This window comes from Neovison vison, chromosome 1 (genome assembly GCF_020171115.1).
Source record: "Neovison vison isolate M4711 chromosome 1, ASM_NN_V1, whole genome shotgun sequence".
Classification (NCBI taxonomy): domain Eukaryota; kingdom Metazoa; phylum Chordata; class Mammalia; order Carnivora; family Mustelidae; genus Neogale; species Neogale vison.
In genome coordinates, this window is record NC_058091.1 from 204,229,227 (window position 1) to 204,251,844 (window position 22,618).

The following is a 22,618-nucleotide window of genomic DNA, read 5'->3' on the forward strand; positions in this document are numbered from 1 at the left end:
CACCTGATTATGTGCAGTGAGCGGAGACACCATAGCAAAGAGGAGGAAAACTGCCTCTGTGGCCAAATTTGCTTTTGAATTCTTGCTTCCCCACTTACTAGATTTGGAACTCGGCAAGTTTTTAAAACCTCTTTAAGCCCAAGTTTCTTCTCTAAGTTGGAAATAATATCCTACTCGAAGTTGCTGCAGGGATAAAATGAGATAATGTGAGTAAAGCTCTTAGTACTGAGTCTGCAAATGATAAGCACTCTGGAATGTGTAGCTTCCATTTAATTTTGTCATTAACGGAACAGAGAGATGACAGATGAACTAAGGCTTATTAAGTCCCTAGAACTCCTTGGGCAGAGAGAGGCTCTAGAAATTACCCTCCCCATATTTTCTCCCCACCCCACCTCACCCAAGGTTCTTCTTTTTAGATTTGAGAGCTAATTCTCTAGCTTATGTACCATCTTTCCCTTTCTCTCCTCTTTCTAATTCCTCACGATTAATTTTAGAAATACCATTGCATATCAGCAAAACCATCAGCAGAGAAAAACAGTAAAAATTCAAATCATTACCTAAAAGTTGTTTATTAGTGGCTATTTCCAAGTGGTAGAAGTAATGATGATTTTTATCCTCTTGACTTTACTTTATATTTTCCAAACTTCTACATTGACATAGATTATTTTTATAAGGACAACAAAAAAATGTATTTAAAAGCATATGTGTACGTGAGTGTGTGTGTGTGTAGCTGGGGGAAGTTACTTATTAAGCTCAGTGAAGATGTGATTGTAGGGGATTGTCTGAAATAATTGGAGCATGCATGAGTACAAAAAGAAAATTATTTTAACAAAAAGCTTAGGACTTAGAAGACATTGGTTTAAGTCTTAGTATAATGATCTTGTAGCTGTATCACCTTGGTTACTTAGCCTTTCTAAGCCTCATCTCTGTCATCCATTAAATGGGGTGGTAATATCATTCTCCAGCAACTTCTTGGAGGTTGAACTTGCATGTGAAAAAAGTATGATAAATGGTACAGAGTTAGAGCTTAGATGTGTTAGTTGATGTGTAACCTGGAGACTATCTAAACGCTTTAAAAAATAACTACAGGGCGCCTGGGTGGCTCAGTGGGTTAAAGCCTCTGCCTTCGGCTCAGGTCATGATCCCAGGGTCCTGGGATCGAGCCCCGCATCGGGCTCTCTGCTTGGCAGGGAGCCTGCTTCCTCCTCTCTGCCTACTTGTGATCTCTGTCTGTCAAATAAATAAATAAAGTCTTAAAAAAAAAACAAACTACAAAACTTAGACAAAACCTCTTATATGAATGAAAATTATTTAAAATCATTCCATGCATTTGGATGTTTCACTCATACCTGAAATATAACATAGTAAAAACTAAACTTAATATTTTTCCTCATAGTCCCTCCCAAAGTAGCTCCTTTTCTTAGATTTATTGGTGCCGTTGATGAAGAGACCTGCTTTTTGGTTCCCCAAGCTAATAACATCAATTCATTCTAACTTTTGATTTTGCAATATTCAATCTCTTCCTTATTTTAATTGAGGTTTCCTCTGAAATATTGGTTTGATTCTGGTCTTTCTCTCCTTCAGGGCTTCCCCACCTCAGTACTATTAACATTTTGTGCTAGCTTGTTCTGTTAGGAGGGTCTATTTTGTGCATTGTGGGATGTTTTACAGCATCCCTGACCTCTATCTTATGAAAACCAGTTGAGAACCACTGCTCTGCTTTGCACATGTGCCATAACAAAAGCAACCTTGTCCAAGGTCCAAGTAACACTAGTAATGGTAACAGCAACTTTTACAAACATTTACCCTAAGTTTAGAATTGGAAGCTGAGATTGAAATGAATTTCCATGTAACTTTCAGAGTGTTAATAGGAGAATACAGAATATATTGCATTCATATCTCTGATACTCTTTGAATAAGGAATTGCTTTGCATTTGCCTTGTTTGGAGGAGTTATGCATTATTATGGATAATGCATTATCATTATCCATATCATAATAGTTATTATGATATGGTCTCCCATATCATACTGACTCTCATCTGAAAGTAACCACTTAAAACAAAAATGCCTTTGTTTGTTTATTTTATTTTGTTGTTACTCGCATTCAGTATTTTTTTTAATGTATCTTCTTGATTCTTTACATTAGAACACATTCATTGCAGTGTAGAAGGAAAATGTAATCTATATCTGATACTGTCTGTAATCTATACCAATGTACTCACTACAGTGTATTAAATGTTAAATAATCAAGTATAAATCCCTATAAATAAGGATTTATAATGCATAAATCCTTAGTAGATTATTGTATATATGTTTAAGAGTGTTTTGATGAGGGGCGCCTGGGTGGCTCAGTGGGTTAAGCCGCTGCCTTCGGCTCGGGTCATGATCTCAGGGTCCTGGGATCGAGTCCCGCATCAGGCTCTCTGCTCAGCAGGGAGCCTGCTTCCTCCTCTCTCTCTCTCTGCCTGCCTCCCTGCCTACTTGTGATCTCTCTCTGTCAAATAAAAGAGTGTTTTGATGATGTTTAGGGGAATTGTTTGGGGCTCTTGCTTGTATGAAGAATGCATTATTATTTTTCCCATTTAAAATAAAATATTTGTGTTTGCTACAAAAAAATTTGCTTTCCCACACATTTTCAGAAGTAGATTAGATTCAGATATTTAGGAATGCCTGCAGTTATATTACTTGAGCATTTACTAAGTGCTGTCATATTATTTGAACATTTACTATGTACAAGGCAAAGGCACAGCACTGTCTTATCCAGAGAGTATCAGAGATATGATGCAACATATTCTGAATTCTGTAACTCTCTAAAAGGTACATGAAAATTCATTTTAGTCCGAACATCAAACTAAGCATTACTAGATGGGAAAAAAAGGTAGAAGACTTCATTTTAAATTTTTTAGAAACCACAGAAGCAATTCTGGTTCTTAATCCTGAGATTTAAAAAAAAAAAAAAAAAAAAGGTGGCTGTTCTCTTGAAAGGATAAGGGATTCCATTCCCCCACTTTCTATTTATTCCTCCAGACTTCTGTTCCATCATTTGATTAAAACTCCACTAGCCATATTCATCAACAGCGTTTTGTGGGAAACCCAGTGGGTTTCAGTCCATATCCTATGTGACTTTTTGACTTTTTTTTAAACGTAATTGATCATTTAGTTTTTTAAAATACTGTGTTCTCAGATATACATTGCAGAGCTAGATTTCTTGCTTGATCTGCAGAACCTATATTTAACTATACACTGGGCACCACAACTCAGAAGTCTTACAGACACACCTGTGATTCAGTTATGCAAAACTGAATTCATCACATCTCCTTCAACCAAAATCTGCTTTTCCTCCTGTGTCTCCAATTTTAATAAATGGCATCAAGATTTCCTCCATTTTTTGAGCTAGAATTAAGGCATGATCCATAGTTTTTCCCTCTCCTTTTTCTCTGTGAACCAGTCAGTCATCAAACCCTATTGATTTTATCCCTTCAGCAGCTCTTAAGCCCATCATATTTCCTCCCTATTGCTATCATCTTAGTTCTGAATTTTACAGTCTTTTGACTGTTTTATGTAGTTATTTCCTAATTGGTGGCCTGGGTGGTCAACTAAGTATTAACATAAACTGTTAGGGGTGAATGGGTGACTCAATCCATTAAGTGTCTACCTTCGGCTCAGGTCATGATCTCAGGGTCCTGGGATCCAGCCCTGCTGGTGGGCTCCCTGCTCACTGGGGAGCCTGCTTCTCCCTCTCCCCCTGTCCTTCCTTCCTGCTTGTGCTCTCTATCTCTCTTGTTTCCTCTCTCAAATAAATAAGTGAAATCTTAAAAAAGAATTTAAAAATAAGCTGCTTATTTTTCTCAATTGACCAGATACATATGTTAACATAGATCCAAGAAAACACCAGACATAGTTGTCATACAATGTATAATATGGGACTGGTACAGAAGGACTGTGGGAGAAGTCAGTGAGAAAACCAGTAGAGTTTCAGGTGCGTCATGGCGAGTTCCTCATTTTGATTATCAAGAGACATACAGGAAATGCCAAAAACTGAGGTAGCATCAGGAACCACACATCAGTGACTCTTTAAACCAATCAAGGTAACAGACAGAAACTAGGAAGGAGCAGTGGAGAGGTTTGTTGGATTCTGCAGAATATCCCATTTCTTATCTAGGTCATTTTTAATGGACCAGGTGACATGTTTAAAGACATCATGTAGCACCTTTCCTGAGGTACATGGTCTCAAGCCCTTTCCATTATGCAGCCAGCACCTTCTACTGTGTATAAAGGTAGGAGATTATTGGATTGAGCCATAAATCAGTTGTCAGTAGAAAGGAATAACTGAGTTACTTATTTGGGGAAAAGGTAAAATGTAGGCATAATTATATGTCTTTTGTATTCTCCTCTAATTCAGCTTCATGTTAGAATCCATTAAAAGAACTTTGCCTTTATCCCGTATCTAACTCTCTGTGTCTGCTTATTATATCTGCTTAGGTTACATCAGGCATCCTCACATTATAACTCTGCTTATTTTGAAACAGGATGCTGTAAAATTTATTCTTGCCACTTGCCATTACTTAGAAAAAGGGTCGACATGATATGTTGGTCTTTGGATAGGACAGTAAACACCTGGAAAAATAATTTTAGTTACAGATAAATAATGTGGTTAGCAAAGGATGTCATTTTAGGTAAAGTAAATACATGGAACGTGGATGTTTTAAAGTGCCCTCATAACTTTCCTCAGACATATGGTAAAGTAGTATTTTGTTTTCTAATCAACACCAATCTCTTGCAAATAATTCTCAGACTCTGGGTTAAAAAAGTACTTTCTTTTGATTTTGTATTTTGCAGAAATTTTAATGAAAGTAGAAAAAATTTTTATTCTCTAAATATTATACATCTATATAAGTAAAAATTTGAGATTATCATATTCCTTGGATAGTTGATAAATAAAAGCAATGTACAAAGTAGAATTTGAAGATTGCATTGATTTTTCCAATCTTGAGTAAGTAATGCATCAGGCAAGATAAATATGAAGATTTATAATATCTGTTTAGTTCTTCATTTTGAATTGCCAAATAATTTTATTTCTTTGTTCTATCTATAGTTCCTAACTGATTTTGTGGGTTCCACTGTCCTCAGAGGTAACTCTGAATTCTGTCTTTCGAAAGATGAAGAGTTATGGAACAAATTATATGAAATGCTGTATAGTTAAGATTAATTAATAATGGTTATAGTAGACATTAATTAATAAATCCATTCTAATTTTAATTACTTATAACAGTGAATTAGAAAATGATTTTATGTTAATGGATCAATGAGAGGAAAAGAAGGGTCTTTAAGTTTTCAGGAGAGTGGGCATGTGATAATAGAGGACAGGATTTGTTAATGATACCATCTAAATTTCTTGCCAATAGACATTTTCACATATCTCTAAGAAGACAAGATTTTTTTGATGAGACTTCTAGGTCCAAACAGTTCAGTGCTGACAAATTCTTTCAGTATTTCCTCCAGATTACATGGGAAAACATCACGAGGGGCAACTTGTTAGCCCTACCTAAGATCTGATTTTCTGTGAACTAAAAAAAAAAAAAAAAAGTGTGTATGCGCAAACAAGACGCTTGTGTCAGGACCTAAAAAATGAAGGCCCCAAATTGATCAATATGTACCTGGCTGATCATGCTATACCGTATCAATTTCTAGTGTTCTGTTTCCAGTAAATGGTACTCAAATTTTTTTTTTTAAGATTTTATTTGTTTATTTGACAGAGATCACAAGTAGACAGAGAGGCAGGCAGAGAGAGAGAGGGGGGGGAAGCAGGCTCCCTGCTGAGCAGAGAGCCCCATGCGGGACTCCATCCCAGGACCCTGAGATCACGACCTGAGCCGAAGGCAGCGGCTTAACCCACTGAGCCACCCAGGCAAATTTTTATCTTATCTTCATAGTTTGCAAAGTGATTTCACATACGTTATCACACTGAGCCTAAAGAAAATCCAATGAAATGAATAAAGTGGGTTTTTGCCAAAGAATTAAGATAAAAAACACAGATATCTGGAATGTGGCCATGAAGTATCATGGCCACTTTAAATTTCCCTTCAGGTAAAGAATGCAGGAAGAAAGGAAGTTGAGCCTTCTAGAGCAAAGAAAGCAGCTTTTTTAGTTATCTCTATACCAAAAGGTTCTTTGGATTATTTTGGCAAGAGTCCCCAGTTCTAGGAACCTAAGTACAGGGTTTCCCTCTGTGTGTCAGCTTCCAGACAAGTTGTTTTGGACCCTTCCCACAAAGTCTTAAGGAGAAGAAGGTGTACTCATTTCACTAGATCATATGGGACATCAGATACCAGGTAGAGAGCAGGCAGTGGTAGGACCTCTTAAAAACCTTTTGTTTTTTTAAATTTTTATTATTTTTTGTTGTTTTCTTAAAATTATTTTTACTTAAGAACCTTTGAATTCCTTTTTTTATAAAGATTTTATTTATTTATTTGACAGACAGAGATCACAAGTAGGCAGAGAAGCAGGCAGAGAGAGAGGAGGAAGCAGGCTCCCTGCTGAGCAGAGAGCCCCATGTGATGCGGGACTCCATCCCAGGACCCTGGGATCATGACCTGAGCGGAAGGCAGAGGCTTTAACCCACTGAGCCACCCAGGAGCCCCAAGAACCTTTGAATTCCTTTCTTACTGAATTGGTTCTGGTTACAACTAAAATCCAGTACTAAAAGTTAACAAAAGAAAACAGTATCACAGACACTGTATCTTAAGAGCTCTTTTAGTGCCTAAGCATAGTCAAGATATAGTATGGGGACTTGCTTAAAGCAATTGCATTTTCAAGGTTAAGACAAAGTCTTGGTCACTGATCCACATTAACAATAGCAGAAAAAAATCAGTGGCTAAGTAATGAAGTGACAGAAGAAGAAGGAAGAGCAGAGGAAAGAAGACATGAAAAAGAAAACCGGGAGACATGAACAAAGCACAAAGTTGAATTTCTCTTTTTTTTTCCATTTCGGACAAATATCCACAAAAATATTTAACCGTAGCTATTGTACACAGGTTTAAAATTCAGGAATTAGCTACATACTAACATAAGTTATAAGTTTAAATCCAAGATCAATGGCACATCTTTCATTTTGCAAATCTTAATTTGGAAAGCCAATTATGAGATGTGAGGATTGACCCTGGCAAGAAGATAGACATTTTTAAAAACTAAGATATATGTAAGTCCCTAAACAGAAATATTTTCTTTAATATATTTTTAGTATTATATCTCTAAAATCAGAATAATACATCATAATGGGACGAGATGGAAAAATGTTTCCACTTCAGGTAATGTAAAACGCATGTTATTTCTGCACTCAGAAAACAATTCTACTTGCTGAAGAGATTTTGGTTTCAATTTCATTGACATATGTTTGATAAACCCATAGTTTTAAGCATGTTCTCTTAGTAAAATGTCAATTTGCATATATATTCAGTTTGCTTCCAGTTTTTCCATATGTCTTTTGACTTTCAGTTTAGTCCCTGGGGTTCTTAAAAATTACATAGAACTATTTTTCCTCTGTCCTTAATATGGACACTGATCAAACTCAAGCTATGCATCTAAAAATTTAGTTGTAAATAAAGCACAACATTCACATAATAAAAATAGAACAATAAGTGGGCACCTGGGTGGCTCAGTGGGTTAAAGCCTCTCCTTTGGCTCAGGTCATGATCCCAGGGTCCTGGGATCAAGCCCTGTGTCAGGCTCTCTGCTCAGGAGGGAGCCTGCTTCCCTTTCTCTCTCTCTGCCTGCCTCTCTGCCTACTTGTGATCTCTGTCTGTCAAATAAATAAATACAATCTTTGAAAAAAAAAAAGAAAAAATAGAACAATAAGAATAATTGCATGGAGCACTGGGTGTGGTGCATAAACAATGAATTTTGGAACCTACCAAAAATTTTTTAAAAATAATAAACTGAAGTTATCTCAGTCCCCCCCCCTTTTTTTTTTCCTTCTATATGAGGCACTTTGGTAGGTAACTCAGTTGCCCTCCATTCCAGAATAGAGTTTGCAGTATGGTAATTTTGCACCTTATTGTGGATTTTAATAAATTTTTGCTGAATTGAATAGAAATTGATCAGCTCACATAGGATATCTAGCTGAGACAAATATCTTCTGGTAATTTCTGTTGTTTTCCTAACAATTTAGGTCCCCACTCCATTCTTATCACACATATGGTAGTAAAGAAAGGGAAGAGGAAATCTTTGGAGATGCTGTGGCAGAACACACAACTATAGAATTGAAATGTTTTCTAGATGGGTCATATTTGCTCTAGAAGAAAGTATATTTCAGTTTACCTCTATCTCAAGCACGTGTGGTATTCCGACATTTTCTCATGCTCACCTCAGTCAGAATGGCGTTGATTTTTTTTTTTAATTATTTATTTATTTGACAGAGAGAGATCACAAGTAGGCAGAGAGGCAGGCAGAGAGAGAGAGAGGAGGAAGCAGGCTCCCTGCTGAGCAGAGAGCCCGATGCGGGACTCGATCCCAGGATCCCGAGATCATGACCCGAGCTGAAGGCAGCGGCTTAACCCACTGAGCCACCCAGGCGCCCGATGGCGTTGATTTTTAACAGGAGACTATGGAAAACGGTTTTGAACTAAACTAGGGATCATAAACATCAGGGAGGGGATGAAGGGGAACATCTCAGTCTTCAGATTCTTCATGGTCAAATATACATGGTCCCAATCACCTGGATGATTCTGAAACCTATTGTCTGAATTTTTTGTTGTTAATGCAAACATCCATTCTGATTGGTTGCTATATACATTCTAATCAGCCCATTTATTTTTAACAACTTTATTGAGGTAAAATTGTCATATAACAAACTGCTCATATTTAATTGTAAAATTTTTAAAGTTTTTCAATTTGTATGCATCTGTGAAACTGTCAAGACAGTGGGTGTATATCCATCACCCCCAAAAGTTTCCTCACACCTCTTTGTAATTCCTGCCTCCTGATCATTCCCTCAGATAACTACTGATCTGCTTTCTGTCCCTACACATTAATTTGAATTCCCTAAACTATTATATACATAATTTGTTTTCTTTTTCTGGTCTTGCTTCTTGTAGCATATTTATGTTACAATTCTTCCATATTGTAAAATGTATCAAAAGTTCATTTTTTATATTGTTGAGTAGTATCCCATCGTTAATATAGTACAGTTTGTTTATCCAATCACCTCTTGAAGGACTGTTGTCTAAATGTTTAGGGTTATTAGGACCATGTTGAGTTGGGCTCTAGATGGATGAGCAATTATGACTGTATTCTGCTTACTTTTCTAAGCCTACTTAGCAGTCCATCATAATGTAATTCATATAAAAAACATTTCTGTGACAAAACACCAACATCTCAGGATTGGGAAACTATTACACTTGTTTTTTTCTTTAATTTAGGCTAGGTCTGATTACCAAAACAATTGGTCATCTCAGTCAGTCAACCCTGAGTAATCAATTTAGGAAAAATAGCTGATCTTAGAGCCTTGAGATTCCATATGGCTTTCTACTGAGTTTCACTGAGTCTTTCCTTACTTGCTCTTTTGTTTCTGTTTGTTTGAGGAAATTATCTAAAACTTAAGTGTTGCTAACTCTTCTAAAAGTGAAAATTAATCACACCATAGAGCTATAACTGAGTCAAGAATAAAAGGTATATTGGGGGGAAAACTTCTAGTTTTATTTTATAATTTTAAGAGATATTTTTAAAACTAAGAGTAAAATTTCCTTTTGAAATTTGAAAAATCTGTTGGTGTTAATCTTTTAATTGGTTAAAGGGCAGAGGACCAACATGGGGAAGATTTCTAATTTCATTGATTGGTGCTATAGGAAAATGCTCATATTTTGCAGGTATACCATTGTTAATGCCCAATCCTGTAGTCCTTTTTCATGCAGAACTCCCACTGGGAGTACCACATGAGAAAGAAATGTAGGATGAGACCCGATTATTATAATTCACAAGACTAATTATGACTTTGAGTTTTCCTGGGTAAGCTAATTCTTTCTGCACCCTGGGATCAGTAAGCACGAAAGTAGTCTCACAAGGATTCCACTGCATTTAACATTACATATATTTATAAATAAATCCAAAGACCTTAAATAGCCCTTCAATTCTCTGATGTTTTCTTTGTGTTATGTTTTTTAAATGATAAAAAAAAATTAAATAAGACAATGCCAAAGGTGTAGTTTCACTAAAAAATAAAAATAAAAAATAAGCTACACATCAATCATGCGTTTTTTGGCATTGACTCACTTGTTTTAAATAGACTGTTTATTTTTATTGGCATCACTGGTGAATAAGACTAAACAGGGACATGGGAAAGCAAGGATTAAAGAGAACTTGAAAGAAAGGAGAACCTCAGACAAATAAGAGTTGGAAGGAAAAGAGAGAAAGAGAAGTGCTGTTGTAAGATAAAAGAAGACTGACAGGAGGGGCTCTGCTTAATTTTCATTTGTATTTGTGGAGAGCTTTGTGAGCAACATAAAATGATTCGATATTCTTGAATGATCTGAAATCTGTTCTTGATTTTTTGGTGCGACAGATCTCACAAACACTGATTCCAGAGTTTTCTATGATGCCACTATCAACAAATCCCTCCAACAGCCTTTTTTATTCAGTCACCCATTGTACATTTATCTGAGAGTTTCTTTGTGTACTGAGTAATTTCCATGTTGTGAGGTTTCTTGTCTTCAGTTACCTCCAGTTTTATGCTTTAGTCAGAAAACTCACATAGCATTCAAAAAGGAAAACTCAAAGCAATATAGACTTTTGTGCCTTTTACAAAGAATTAGAGCTGTGTGCCCCTACCAATATAGCAATATATTATATAAGGTCAATACTCCTTTTCACATGCCTCTAATACAGATGCATTTTATGAGGTAGAACAGCAAACACTGAATCACTCTAGTAGAGATACACAAAACAAGTAATTATCGCTAGTTGCAGAAAAATAATTATGCAGTTGTGTGATGAAAACCAGTTTTTAACTGGGAGGAGAAATTCTACCAAAAAAAGCATGTGGAAAAGCTAAATGTTGTGTTCTGGAAAATAAGCCATTCTGTAAAACTTCCTAATGCAGCTGTATCATCCAGACGAGGTACCATACTTTTTTTTTTTTTTTTTTAAACAGCACACTGCATACTGGATGTAATGCAGGATGCTGGTGTATAAGACACACATAATTACTGCTATTTTCTGTTGGCTTTTTTGTCAGAGTGACCATTTTCTCTTATCAATTCATCTAGTATTTTAGTAAGAATACCCTTTATTGTCATCTAATGCTTACCAGGTAGTTCTTGATTATGATTCAATAGACACCTCAGATCACTACCGGTTCTTATCTGGAGTCCGCTATTTACTATAATAAAATTTACTGGATGTTTTCTGTGTCCAAGATATATAAAATAGCATTTAGTATCCCAAAAAAAAAAAAAAAAAAAAGCAATTGGGGCTTTATTTGTAATGTAGTATCTTTCTTTTTCTTTATATTATATAGGACACCAACGAAATGTGTCCATTTCTACAGAAGTTGTTTATCTCAAATATCTACAGTGAGTTCCCTCTGCTCTGACATATACCTAGCCCCCATGGAAGCCAGAAGGATTTTGTTTCCTTACTGTTAAGCATGGCTGTTCTGGGCCCTTTAACTAAATCCACTACCATGAATGAACTTAGAGCAGAAACAGCAAGTACAGCTACATTTAGGCTTATATCAGCATTTCCATTTAACACATTTTAAAACTACATTTAAGTAATGTGGAGGTTATGACATGAAGTGACAAAACCTAAGTGTGTGAGCTGGATGAAACTATCTTTAGCCAGGCTTCCTGGGCCAATGTAGTGAAGTATATGGGCTAAAGAAAGAGGCTCGGGTTTGCCTCTGAATTTTCAGGAGTGTGAAGGCTCTTTTTAAAGTCTTCATATTAAACATATCTTATCTATACACCATAATGGCATCTGTGGCCAGCAAACAAGCCCGTGAAGCTTGAGGAAGTTTCCATCCTAATCCTTTTGATTGCTTCTTGCTGCCTCCTCTCTCCTCACCCCCACCCTCAGTTGCGTGTTGGACTCCATACCTCTACAAAATGAAAAGAACAAGCAAAGAGGACTTCTTTTGGTGCAATTTTTCGATGGTTGGTTTTAAGTGATTCATAACTTTCCTGAGCAAAGCTTTGAAATTGGTTTCGTAATTTGGGGCTGGAAAAGAAGTGGTCAAGATAGAACCTTTAAAAATCCATTTTATGATAGGATGACCACTGCAGACAAATGATAAATATATCTGCATTTAGCCTATCTGTACACCTATATCTATGTATTCTTATAATATATAGAAGGCTTGATGCAGATACCTATGTCTCTATACTCGTTTCAGCTTAGTTATTTTTGCTAATGTCTTTGGGACACTTACCAATTGTAAATCTCTCTTTGTCCTCTCGTTTCCAAATTTGTTCCAGAGCTCCATAGTAAATACCTGTGTTGGCGTGACAGATTACATTGCCTTTAATAATAAATTATTATATACCATATTCTAAATGTTTTAGTAGACTACTATGTTCCCTCAACAATTTTAATGACATAGTAAAATCAAATATAAATTCTCAAATGGTGTATATTGGGGGTTTTAATAAATACTAAATATCACTAAGTATTTTTCTGTTTTATAAATTGTTTTATTTTAAAAGAGGTAAAGTTTTCTTTTAAAACTTGGCAAAATAAGTATTTGTTGCTAATCTCATCACTTGTTTTGCCTTAAAGCATATTAGATTATTCTGGTTATTTAATATTAATAAGTACTCCTAAAAAAAAAGTAGATCTGCTCATTTGGGATATTGGGTTTTACATAGATTGTGAAGATTAGTGTGATTAAGTACTCTGAATTCTTAAATAATCATTTTAACCACTTCTAACAAATTTAAGTTGAATGCTTTTAAAAGTTCCTCTAAAACCATCGTAGGTTTTATTTTGTAAAATCTGCTTCAAAAATTAGTCTACCACTGTGAATGAATTGCTTTTAATAGAGAGACTGGGGGAAAGAAGGGAAAGGGAGATTTAGGAGGAGAAAAATGTCAAGTGAATCAATATGATTAATTAAATTAAATGTGGATTTATAAAACTCATATTCATAGATTTACACAATATATTCACAGTGACATTTAAAACGTGTTTTGAAAATCCCCAAATAAAGTCCCATGTACATGAAGATATTTTCCATCTTTAAGAAATAAAAAAAAACTTAACAACATAATAGAAGCATATAACTTTACTGCCATCTACTATATATTTCAATTGTTTTTTGACAGAAAAACTGGGACAATTTTAATATGTAGAAGTTTTAAAGGAAATTATATCCATCTTTGCTACTTTCTGAGTTATTTATGCTTAACCCAATAGATAATCTTGACTACTAATGTAACACAAGTAGTTCTTCTTGTTTTAAATTCACATCCAGGTCATTTTGATGTTAACCCGTTAAGTTTACCTATTTGGTGTTAACCCACTAAGCTCACACTATGCTGTTCTTCTACTGGATGACTAAATTGTTACACTTAACAGGTCAAATATTCCTAAAAACAAAAGTTAATTTTTACAAGTTGTGAAATACAATGTGGAGGAAAGGAGCTGGTTCTTAGGTTTTGTTTTTTAAAAATTCAGGTAATACATAAAAGTGGTACCTTAAACCCACTTGTAGAATTAACGTCTGTGAATGATAAAAATAACAGGGTCATTAGCATGGCACAACACCTAACATAAGAGATTTGGAGAGAATATTCAGGTTCAGACAGTAAGTAATGATGTGATTTGTACGCAAATCAATTTAACTTAAGAAAACTGAGAGTCTTTAGAGAGTAATTCTAAATTGCAATTACTACCTTTCCTCCCAAAAGTCTGTTAGTATTGGTGGGTTTCTCCCCCAATCCTGTGTATTTCATATTAGTATAAAATTTTTTATACCAGCTTTCCTGAAGAGTATATTTATTTTATAAAAATTCAGTCATAGCCCAAGCTATTTTAACAAATGACAATTTTTTCCCTGTGAAAAAAAGTTCTAAGATAAAGATTTTGCATCACAGAAAAAAATGGAGGAAAATCGAGAGAATACTTTATTTCCTTTAGTAGCTTGCTATTGATGATGAAAAACAAGGAAACAAATGTAATTGGTAAAAACAAAAAACAAAAAACAAAGGAAGTTTCAAGTGTCTCAAATAGGGGAATATTTTTAGTGTAAATAGCTCAGTTTTATTTCTAGATCCTAAAATATGTGTCTCTGCCCCCCCAACCCAATCTTGCTTCCAATTTCAATACTTCAGCCTTATCAAAGTAAACAAGCTATTGTTAGAATAGAAAACCCAGCTAGGTTTGAGGGCTACTGCCACTTCCCTCTCTTCCTAACACAATCCCGTGCCAATAGCTTTTGGAAAAGGGAAGAAAGAAAGGTCTGCTACTGTGCTGTGTGGAAGCAAAGGGGCAGAGGGGCATCACTTCAATCTCTTGGTCCTTTCTCAATCTCTCCCTCCCTCCCTCGCCTTCTCCCTCCCTCTCCCTCCCTTTCCCTCTCTCTCTCTCTCATCTCCAGAGAAAAGAGATGCTCTTCATTCACAAAACAAAACAAGAAAATCTCTATAATTATTTTTGGCTCAGCTCCATTGAAATGCATTCTCCTGGAAGCATCTCTGTTTTAGATTAAAACAATGCTTAGAATATTCATTCTCTCCTCTTTCTTTCTCACTCACTACCCCAGCATGCCACCCCCAAACCACACTGGTCTTCCCCATCCCACCCCATTTTTCTCTTGCTTTCTTATTTCCCAGGCTTGGTTAATTTTGCTTTCTGTCACTGCCTTTGGTTGTATTTTTTCTCAACCATACCAAACTTAAGGCCTCAGAGATTGTTAGCATCAGTGCCTTCAAGTATAACTCAGGGTCTCCATGCTTAGTGTCAGCTGTTCAAGACTCATAACGTTTTCCAACCAGGAAATATCCCCCAATCCTGTGTCACTAATTATGGTGTATGTTTGTTGATTTGTGATCTGATATTTCAAAGTGAAAAAACAGATGACTTCTAGCCTTGTCCTGTTCAGTAAAATTGGGAATAAAGTTTACTTTCTCTTTCTTGCAGTCCTCTTCAATACCCAGTCCTCAAAAGGCAAATAAAATCTTCATTGTCCTTAGTATGTGGTAGTTATTGAGTTCTAGGGGTAAGGCATGGAAAATTATTATTTTAAAAATCAATTTCCATCATTTAGTCACTGACAAAATTTGGCTTATGAAATCAGAATATATCTATTAAAATTTTTTTCTATCAACAACTCTATTTTTGATTTTGTTTTCCTTCAGGGCAAAAACATTCACCATTTTTCATTTTGCTAAGGGAAAAAAATTACAGCAAATGAAATAAAGAATTCCTGCTATTGTATACATATTAGTAAAGTTATCTGTGCTGTAGGGTTCGCTTCCCTAAATAGTGGGAAGCAAGATTTTTATTTATAATGACATATTTTGTGGAATTCCAGTTTCTTACATCTTTCAGTTTTTGGTGACTGTAGATAAAAGTTGCTGATAAACCTTTCATTGACAGAGGTAGATCTGATACTACTTTCATTAGCATTAATGTTTTCTATTTCTTATTTGTTAATTGGAATAATTAATTCGCACTCATTTCAGATTCTTTGTTGTTAGCAAAGGCATCCAACTTTAGTACCTATCACCCATGGAATATATATACTGTTTAAGAGTTTATACTTGCTCCTTTGAACAAGGAATGTTTTGTATGGATACTGTAATCACATATAAGTAAGAATTAGCCTTCCTGCACTATCTTGACAAACAAAACAAAATCCTGACAGTTGCCCAGATGTGAAATGTCTCTGGGATTTCCTATCTGCCCAATAACACTAAAGTAATCTTGTAAGCATATATTTAAAAGAGTTTGGGAATCTATTTCTAAGCCCTCAAAAGAACTCTGATTCCTGAACTCTATTTGGTTTACCAAATAAAGAGAGATAAAGAAAAGTGGGGGGAGAAGGAAAGCCACACACACTGCCATTAATTATACTGTAAACATTTAATAAATATTCTTTCTTTCTATCCTTGCCCTTTTCAAAAGGAAAGGTGGTAATTTACATGTGCTATGCCTTTTTCTTCTCATTGTTTTATTTCTTTTCTTCCTGGCTTTCTTTAACTTCTGTAGAAAAGAGGTGGACATGTTTGAGAAGATAGAAATGTTTACCTAGTACATTTATTTTTTCATATAAAAAAACAGCCTAAACACCTTCTACTTTGTCTTTGAAGCTTTGTTAAACCACTAGTTCTGGAAGCTGCATTTTAATTATAAAACATTATAAAGAGAATATAGTAGGAATATACAACCTTTGATTCTCAGCCAAATGAGAGGAAGTTTAATAGCAATGTATGGTTGCAGGAATGGTTATGTTTGGGATCCATATGCATGTTCAACTCACACATTCAGGCAGTGCAATAAAGCAGGGAAAAAACAGCTGATACACAAAAGGGACCGTCTAGACAGTACCCCATCAGTCTGGCTAAATTTGGTGCTGGCATTCCCAGTGGGATTGTAATATAATTGTTCTGGTGTCTGCGTTCATTCCCCCTGTCAAACACCATTCCAAATATATATCCTTCTCCCCCCAACCCTTTTCCTTCCATAAATGTGAAGCCCAAACTGTGCCATGCTAGAAAGGGTGTTAGATGGCCCAACACCAAGAAAATGTTATAATTTAGCAAAATCACATTGTTCAGTTCCTTTAAGAAAAATTCCTGTTACTTCCTAACAACAGATAGAATTAAATCCAAATTTTGATAATTTAAATTAGAACATGGAAAAATTTCCATGCAAATACAAATAACCTTGAAATATTGAGGACTTTAGGTGAAAGTAAATAGGCCTTTTACCCCCTTTATATTTATTAACCTTTGTTAGAAAATTTAACAGAAATCAGAGATGTGAAAGTGTAATGATGGACATGGATCATAAATTCTAATGAAGAAAGGCTAATGAAAAAAATGTTAAGCGAAAGCACTGAAAAAATGCAAATTGTGTATTTTTTCTTTCTTAGGTTTGAAAGTCATAATATTTTTTCTCTCTAACCATCTTTTGAAAGTTAAATTTCTCTTAATTTTTATATGAATGATTTCTTCCTGTCTCGCTCTCTCTCTCTTTTGGGGGGGGGTGACTTTTTAAAGGAGAAACCAAAAATATTGTTTCACTGACTTGTAACTATCAATATTTCTAAAATATTTTGGTTTGAGACATCATGAAAATGAAAATCACTACTTATAGAATAAAATAAACTAAAGGGCCTGTCATTTAAATGAATAATGCATATATTATTGACAAAAATGCTTATGATATAAAAACTTCCACACCATTGACATTTAAGCAGTCAGATTTTTTTTTAAGAAAAATGCAGATTTTTGGATTGCCATATAAAATAATAACCAGATACACTTACTTTATTTTCTGTTCCCAAGTGTCACCTTTGGGCATTGTTTAGATATTAAAATTGACCAGGAAATGTATTTTTTAAATCTTTTTCTTTTAACTACAAGAAAAATTATCTTGAGAAAGAGGCTGAGCTCTTTTGTTTTATTGATTATGGGTCTGTATTTGTACTTCCTATTTTAGAGGTTAGTAATCCTTTCTTGGATCTTATAAATAGAATTTGTTTCCCATCTCAGCAGTTTTGAGATGCTTGGTAGACTAGGATCCCAAGTGTGTGAAGAAAGTCCATACCCTCATCAGGGACCAAACTAACTAGAGCAAATTCAAAGAAAATAGTTCAGGCACTAGATCCTGTCTTTATCCAACTTTAGAAGGCTGAGAGACAAGTACACCAACCAAGACAGGGCTAATGAGAAATGGCTGTTTCAGGAAGAAGCAAGACACAGGGTCTCAACTAGCACAAAGAGCACAATTGCACAGAAAATCACCACCAAAGCAATCAGGAAACATTCAGATACATTTACAGATGTCTTAAAATTCTTGCATAAAAATGAAAGATTAAAGATTATAGATGTCTTAAAACTCTTACATGGAAAAGAGTTTGTATCCTTCTGTTTTTTAAAATAGTGATTTCATATTTTTTCCTTCTTTGTATGGAATTTTTCTTTTGGCTTTGCCCATGAGTATGAGAAACACAGCATTTTAAAAAGACAAAATAACACTTGAAGAGTGGTTGTGTGAAGAAGGATGGGTTGCTTGTGATTGTTTTTTATTTATTTTATTTTATTTTATTTTATTTTTACCTTATGTACTGGAGGAAAGTAAAAGGCCTGGCTGCAGACCTCTCTGAGATGAAACTGTGTAGCAAAATCTGAGTTTTATACTTGATTTTCAAACTATTGAATAATATCCTATGAGACCTCTTAGGTCTTAACTGGATTAAAATGAATATATTTGTGCTCTGGCTCTTTTCAGCTAACTAATGTGCTTGTGAATTGATAGTGTGCGAGGTAGCGGGTGAGAACAAGTATATGTGACACTGGGAGAAGATGCGGCTCCGGGCTGAGGGTGACTGTGTGAAGGAGAACGCAGGATGGTGTGGGCTGCCTCCAAAGAGTGAGAGAAACGAAAATTAGCAGGCCTTGGGGTCTGGTGGGTTTTGTCGGGAGCCAGAAGAGAGGCTTAGTTGGGGGATGAAGAGGGAGGGGAAGCCTGGTAGTGAAGGGAGGGAGGAGAAGGGGGTGTGGCGTGTGCGTGGATGTGTGTGTGTGTGCGTGTATGTGTGTGTGTGCGCGCGCGCGCGCGTGCGCGCGCACGCTCACTCGCGCACGCGTGTGTGTTGGCTCTGAGATGTCAGTTATGGCTGAGCTTTGGGTTTTTGTTTTGTCGGTTCCCAGCGTAAATAGGCTGGAATTTCAGGTTCAGGTTGGAGTGCTGGCAAAGGCATCGTAGTTCGAGTTTCTTTTTCTGGCCCTTCACTATGGTTGCCCTTCCGAACATTGCTGCTGCTACAGAGGAGGAGTGGGGGGAGCAGCGAGAGATGGGGGTCTGTCTGCAGCTGCCCCTCTCACACTTGAATAAAAGAACTTTTTTTTCAGGGGTAGGGGAGCTGTGAATACCTTTCCCAATAAGAGATGAGGCATATTGAAAACTATATTAAATTACCCTGATTAACAATTTAGCCACGAACAGGGGAGCTTTGGGAGATCTCTATAGGCAGAACTGGGGGCTATTCATGCCAGCAGCTAAGAGGTCGAAAGGTTTCTGAAGTTCACAGGCTCAGAGCCTTTGTTATGCTAACAGACAATCTCAAATCAGCTGCCTAGTGGAGTGTGAAATATAAATGATTCCTTGAGAACTTCCAATAAGTTGTCACTCTTGCTCTCCAAATACCGGGACAGGCTGCTAATTTCTAGCAGGCCCTTTTGCAACATCGCTAGCCCTAAATGAATGCCTTTGTAGTTCAAATAATCTTTTCAAGGGAGCTGTCCTATCATCATAGCCCAAATGCATCTTGGTTTTGACTATTAAATGAAAATCAGGGCTCAGCAGTGCTTGACTTTTCCAAGCGGCCCGATGTTTGGGAAGGGTGGTGGCAGCTCTCATGCACAACAAGTTAGCACCCACTGCAGGAGGGCCGGGGCATTAATAACAGTGCAAGGCCCCAGGAGCTACCCCAACTCTCACCCCCACTCCCTACCAGGAACAATGCACTGGGAGAGATTTACGTGGCTTCCCTCAGGCTAGACTACCTTCCTCTTTCAGCCACACCAACATGTCTCTGATTTATGGACCCTCTGTCCAAGAGGACAGCCAGCTGACCTGCTAGCATCTGACTGGTCACTTCGAAGCATCAACTTTGGAGATGGATGTATTCATTCTTCAGGGCAGGCGAGGCCAAGGGGAGGAGGGCAAGGTGTGTGTCCAGGCCATGCCCCTGGTATCAGATGCTTGTGTATATTATTTTACCATTTTCCCATAAGGAGGATGCAAACATGGCTTATGATCTTGGGTATGACCCTTGAGCATGTCCAGATGGACAGAAAGAGGTTCTGGCTCCCTGAGTCCGAATTACAAAGCTTTTTAAATAAGGAAAACCGTTCCCCATTCCAAAACCAAGACAAGTTGCAGAGAGTGAGAATGAGAATCTATTTGGGAAAGCAAGCATGTGCCCAGATTTAAACATTTTACTAAGAAAGGACAAAGCTAATTTATACAAAAAAAAAAAAAAAACCATGCAAAGAGGAGGACAGAAACCAAAGAAATGAGAAATCCATTTCTATCGGTCTTTACAAAGGAAGGGGTTAAACCTTAATAGTTGTAAGTTGGGTCCTAAAAATACTGATATTTTTGATTCTGTGTCCTCTGTGTCTTTGCTGAAATACAGAAAGGTATATGATATCACATCACAGAAGTCTCTGTTTTTTCCAGACAGAGCAGGATTGATTTTTGGCAAGGAATGGGGGAAAAAAATAAAATGGGCTGTATTTCTTAATATATTCCTGAGGTAAGTTTATAAACATATAAACATACAAAGGCAATATATTTTAATACACCCTTAGGTAACTTTATAAATCTTGGTGATACAGCTCTACAGAAAAGCCAAGGGCCTCGATTCCCCTTCGTCGTTGTCTTCGTCTAACTATGTTTCAAAATACACCAACGATTCTGAGGGAGTTCATTTTGATTGATACAGAAACTGGTTGAAGTGAACACTTTTTTCTGCTTTGAGTATACTAAGACTTACCCCTATATGTTAATACACTAATTACATATAAAAAAGCGGTAGTGTAACTTACACCAATTTTGAAGTCATCCAGTTTACATGTTTAAATATTACTTCTAAAAAAGCCACAGTACAAAATATAATGGTAAAGGACTCTGGGATTCAACTCAGAGAATTTGGCCACCAGAATAGGAGAGAGTATTTAGGAATCAGGTCATTATTTGTGTTTCAAATCCTTACTTGTTTCACTCAGGAAAACAACCTGCAAATAATACGGGCTAGGAAAAAAATCACTGACATTACTTCAGATTACTGACATTAAAGGAGTTAAAAAAAAAAAAAAGTTCATGGTCTCTTCTGCCAAATGCCAGAATTAGATAATAATTTGTTCTGGATATCCTCACCCCCTTTTCAGAGGGCCTCAGGATTCTGGTTATCCTTATTTCAGAGCTAGCAGCATGAGGGGCTTCAGATACACTTCTCATGACTCACAAAACGGCAACGCTGGTAGCTCAAAGTTCGGCGGTGTGCCACAACTTGCTTAAATTTAACTTTTCATCCCCTCTCCGTTTACAGAATGTTAATTAATATGAAACTGTAAGCCTCTACATGTTATTGACACATGCTGGATATTCAAAGGAGAAACACCTTCTCTGTGCTTCCAAATACTTACTTTACCACTTCCAAGTGTCCTCTCTCTTTCCCGTCTTTAACACATCAAAACAGGGAAGAAAGCGCTTTTGTGTTATAACTACAGAGAAAACATTTGAGAATGTGTCAGTGCTGTGAATACCAGCACCAGTTTGGGGGTTGGTTTGTTTTTCCCCCTGCCGTGGTATTTCTTTTCCCTTTGCTTTCGCAGTCTTTAAACTCTGGCCACTCTGAGAGAAGCAATGGTTGAAATGAAAAGTTAGGACAAATTGTATTAAACCTGTGTGTTGCCAGAATATGAGCATGATGAAAGCAGTGTCAGGGCACTACAGAGCCAGACCAGCTCTCCACACACAGAAAATTAAAATTAAAAAAATAAAAGCTGGTCTTTTTTGCTTTCTTAAAGACTTAAGACCTAAGAGAAAGTGGGAAATTCCTATTAAAAAAAAAAAAAAAAAAAGACAAGTTTCCAGGGTTGCCATTTCTCCAGATTGGGGGGTGTCTGAATGCCTGTGTTTGTGTGTGTGCATGTGAGAGTGTGTTTGGGGAGAAAAGAAAGAATGGGGGAGGAGGAAGGGCAGATAACTTTACTGACATATTAATTCTTTAGATAACAGTAAACGAATGGTCCAAATAGACATTTGTTTCCCCTAATAGGTTTTGTGCAGGTCTCTTACAAGCTGTGGCATATGCTTCATTTATATGTATATTTATTTAGAAGGGTTGAGAATAATAGGTGTAGTTTGTCTATAGTCGCAGTTATTATTTAAAGTCCAAAGAGGTTACAACTTTTTTCTACCCCAAACACAAATACAAAGGTCTCTTGTATGTGCTTCCTGCATTACTTTCAAGGCCAATTAAAAATAAAGATAATATTCTAACTCTCTCGAGCCTTGGGAAGAGAAAAGAGGCTAAAAGGCAAAAGGACTCCAAGATGGCTGCCTCTTCTTTCTTCCCCTCCTTACTGCCTGTTTTCCACATAGAAATTAATGTAATATTTTGTTTAGAAATCACATTGTAGGTCATTTGCAAATGAGGCAGCCTCAGAGGCACCAATATCTGCCCAGAATACTCTCATGATGCCATGGAGGTATGGAGAGATTAAAATGCAAACATTCAAATGTATTTAGATTTGTACACAGTGGCTGGACTCACATACATACACACTTGAATGTGTGAACAACACACACAGCTGCAAATGGAATAAAGGGCCGAAATCCTTCTTAATTCTTAGGACAGAAGAGAAAAAGAGGGCTCCAGGCCACCTCC

General features: G+C 36.4%; 2 long non-coding RNA genes across 2 annotated transcripts in view; one reads left to right on the forward strand and one right to left on the reverse strand.

Moving 5' to 3' along the window:
• Window positions 1-22,618, reverse strand: part of LOC122901016 — a 39,706-nt gene that overhangs the window by 15,305 nt on the left and 1,783 nt on the right. Inside the window, exon 2 of the long non-coding RNA XR_006383348.1 lies at window positions 12,422-12,484. This is a non-coding gene — a long non-coding RNA (uncharacterized LOC122901016). The remainder of the gene's footprint in view (window positions 1-12,421; window positions 12,485-22,618) is intronic.
• Window positions 1-22,618, forward strand: part of LOC122901025 — a 34,343-nt gene that overhangs the window by 8,602 nt on the left and 3,123 nt on the right. The gene's annotated exons all lie outside the window — the stretch shown is intronic.